Genomic DNA, 4,053 nt, shown 5'->3' with positions numbered 1-4,053 from the left:
CTGAGTCTTTTGGGAATGTATAGGGCTATAATCAGAAATACCTCAAGAACATATTTAATCTGATACAAGACTAAACTTCATATGTATTGCCAATGCAAAGACGTATATACATTGTTCTTAGCTTCCCACACTTCTGAATTGCTCAGAAAAATGTATATATTGTTTAAAAGTATAATAGTTGTAATAAGTTATTTTAAGATTGATTAACCTATATAATTTTACTCGTTATTTTTATTTATTTTTTTTTTAGGTGAGGCAACCCTTGGTTGACCTCATAGATTGCAAGGACCTAGTCAGTTTACAATCCCTTATTTTTTTTATTTTTTATGCCTACAGAACCTGGCCTTCCTAGGTGGTCCCATCCAAGTACTAACCAGGCCCAACCCTGCTTAGCTTTTGAGATCAGATGGGATTGGGCTTGTTCAGGGTAGCATGGCCGTAGACTTGATTAATCTATATAATTTTAAACAAATACTTTTGAAGAAAAAATCCATTCTTCTCTTCTTGGTCCTTGAGAAAAGTATTAGATACTTATTATTAAATATTTTATAAATATAAATTGAAAATTAGAAAAATATATAATTTATTTTAAAATTATGATAGGTATGAATATATGTCATGGTGAATGTGGTCCTATAATGTACAGCTTGATAAATTTTGACAAATGTATCCAGTTATAAATTCAAATCCCATTAAAATTTAAAATATTTTGACCACCCCTAAAAGTTACTTTGTATCTCTTTGTATAGTCAGTCCCTTAGTTACCCCTACAATTTCTGGTAACTAATCATTATTTATTACATAGTTATTACAATATTACTGACTATATTTCTTATGCTATATTTTACATCCCCATGACTATTTTATAATTATCTTTCCCTTTTTTCACCCAATACAACTATCCCCCTTCCACTTGGCAACCATCAAAATGTTTTCTGTATCTATTAGTTTGTTTCTATTTGTTTGTTCATTTTATTTTCTAGAATCCACATGTAAGTGAAATCATATGGCATTTGTCTTTCTCTGAGCAATATTCCATTGTATATATGTACCACCTCTTCTTTATCCAGATATACCCAGATATAGTATTTAACCAGATAGCTATCTGGGTCTTTAAGAGCATAGCCAACTTGACACATAAAATTAACCATTACAGAAGACTAAAGTAAGTCACGACACACAAATATAGAAGGAGAAAACTACTGCTAAGGTTAAAAGTTAGTGATACATCAAAATAAAAATCAACAAATACTAAGATTAAGGAAGGTCGATGGTGTGGATCATTAAACACTACATTCAAAATATGTAGAGAAATCAACTCCCACACTAGACCTCCAGTATTGACATATACACATATTCTCACTACAATATAGTGTAGTATGATTTTAGCTATAAGTTGCAGAGAAGCTAGTAACACAATATTTTATCTATATCAAATTTAATTTTTCCATATAATAAGATATCAAAAGGTAGGGGTTTCCAGTGCTTCACTGATAACATGGGTGCATTCATATTCACCTTTTTTTTGGTTAATCTCCATGGTCCAAGAAAAGCTGCCAGGCATTAAACAGAGTAGAGATTGGAAAAAGAGGCTTCTCTTCTCACAGTTCTGTGTTTTTACCTAAGAAAAGATATTTTCCATCATATTGCCTTTCATATCTCATTAGCAAAACTGATCTATATGCCTATTTAATTTAGCCCAATCACTAGCAGTAGTAGGTTGGGTTCCCCAAGAAGTTGTTGAGGAAGTGCTCAGAATGGATGACCTTCATTAGGGAGAACTCTTGGGAACACACGTGGAAAGGGAGGGAGAGAAAACCAAATCGGACAGAGGGTGCAGCTGGGCTGCAATGCAGTGGCATGAAGTCCTCCTCTGACCCATGGCACGTGTGCTAGCCTTCAGAGTTTCTCAAGTTGAGATGAAAACTGTGAGCTTTCATACATTCAAGCTGATTAAGCATTAAATTCAGACTGATGCTGGAAAGAGGCTTGATCTTGGGTGAGCTATCTGTCTTGAGCCAAAGCAACCCTCAAAGAGGGTTGGCAGCACTTCCAAAAGCTGAGAGAATAAGTTCTTCATTCCTTAAAAAGGTTCTGAGCTGTGTATCACAACTATAACATTTATGATGCATGCTCTGTGGCTACAGGAGGGTAACAGTTTTTGAAGGGAAAAGTTCTTTGTCCCATACATACTGCAATTCTGTAATTCAAGGAAAGAATTTGCTTTTTGGTAGATGACCAATCTCTCTCTCTCTCTCTCTCTCTCTCTCTCCTTCTTTTCTCTACTCCTTCTTTTCTCTACTCCACTACATCTTGTTCTCTTTCATTCTCTCCTTTATACATACCTAATACATATCTAATATAATAAGGAGCCAGAAGCAGTAGTCTTTATCTGTAGAATAAAATCTTAAGAGAAGTTCTAAAAATACCATACACAGAGTTTTTTACTTAATAGGGCCTAAGAGAGGAGCTGCCAAGAGCTGTAAGTAACCTTGGATATCCAAAAATTATGTAATAACTCAAAACAATTCTATTACAGACACTGTGAAACAATTCTATCACAGACACTTTCTAGATGTTTGAACTTTGGCAAATTATTTCACATTTCTGAGCCTTAATATCCTTTCTATTCATCAGAGCACATAATACAAAATTGGTAGAATCACCATATAAATAAATAAATAAATATATATATATATATATATATATATATCTCACAATATATATATCTCACAATGTCTAGTAGTCGTACATAACCTTAAAAACTCAGTAAAATTAATTATCTTGTCTTACATGATATTCTTAATATCTGTATATATATTCTTCAATTTCTAGATAAGTAAGTAAATAAATAAATAAATAATAAATAAGTAAATAAAAGATAGATAAATAAATATTCATTCATAGAATGTGTTCATGTGTCTTATTTGCTTAAGTATTATCCTAAATTTGCCCTCTTTTTTTTTAACTGATATTTCCAGGATCTTCTTCTCCACTAAACTAGAAATTTAGAATCTACATTCCTTATTCCATAACCACATCCTTTCAATTTTACTTTATACATATATAGAGATTCTGTCTCCCTTTCATGCTTATTACTACTGTCCTAGATCAGGCTCCACTCCTTACAATTCTATGTTACTGTAATAGTCTCTAACTAACTAGTCTCTTCAGCTCTAGGCTAGCTCTTGTTTTCTCTAATCCATCCTCCAAATATTTATTAAAACAGTTTATGATAATTTGGCCATATCAGTTTTAGGATTAAAGTTCTTCATTGGAATAATGTTGCCAGTGAGATGATGCATAAATTCTTTAACATGAGAAGTTGAAGATTTCATTACCTGGCCCCTGTATTTGTCATCAGCTAAACCTATATTACCCCTTTATTCTTCACACTCTAAATTTCAATAATAAAAATCATGGAATGACTTACTTGTGCCATCCTCTGTCTTCATTCTGTTTTCTTCATGTATAGTAATATTCTTTTGGAAAAAATGTAAACAGACATAAACTATATGTGCTTAATATACTATATAGAGACATGAAAAGGTATAGAGACATGAAAAGGACTTCCTGAAACCATTTATGTTTAATTTTCAGGAAATACTCTTTATCGAAGCTATTTAAGATATAGCCTCTACTTTACTTATATCTGCACAAATAATACAAGGTAGTCTCTGAGTTTTAATTGTCATGCTTTAGTTTCAAATATTTCTCCTTCGTTTCAGGTACAGACTGAAGAAAAACTATTCATAAATTAATTTATTTGAATTGATTCTAACTTTAAAATTTGTAGCAAATTTTTAGTAACTCGTAAATAACTGAGGAAACTGAATCTTTATATTAATCCTAAATATCCCTTTTTATTAAACCTTGAGAGATAGTACTCAATTTCCAAACGGAAGGCAATTTAGTTCTTTTTGTGCTTAGAATATTGCCCATCACTTTGGATAGGCAGGCTTCCTTAATTGCTTTGTTGCAGAAACAATTCATTTGCTTTTTTAATGAGTTTAATTTTCTTTTTTCTTATAAAAACATGAAGCATAGTAAAAT

The 4,053-nt window shown here is 31.9% G+C and overlaps 1 pseudogene; it reads right to left on the bottom strand.

The window, feature by feature from the left end:
* Positions 1–327: 327 nt before the first annotated feature.
* LOC111743528 lies at positions 328–444 on the bottom strand (annotated as a pseudogene).
* Between the last annotated feature and the right edge of the window lie 3,609 nt (positions 445–4,053).

This window comes from Pteropus vampyrus, unplaced genomic scaffold (assembly GCF_000151845.1).
Source record: "Pteropus vampyrus isolate Shadow unplaced genomic scaffold, Pvam_2.0 Scaffold115, whole genome shotgun sequence".
In the NCBI taxonomy this organism is placed as follows: Eukaryota; Metazoa; Chordata; class Mammalia; order Chiroptera; family Pteropodidae; genus Pteropus; species Pteropus vampyrus.
The sequence above is the reverse complement of the archived record's forward strand: the minus strand, read 5'-3'. Positions and strand labels throughout refer to the sequence as shown.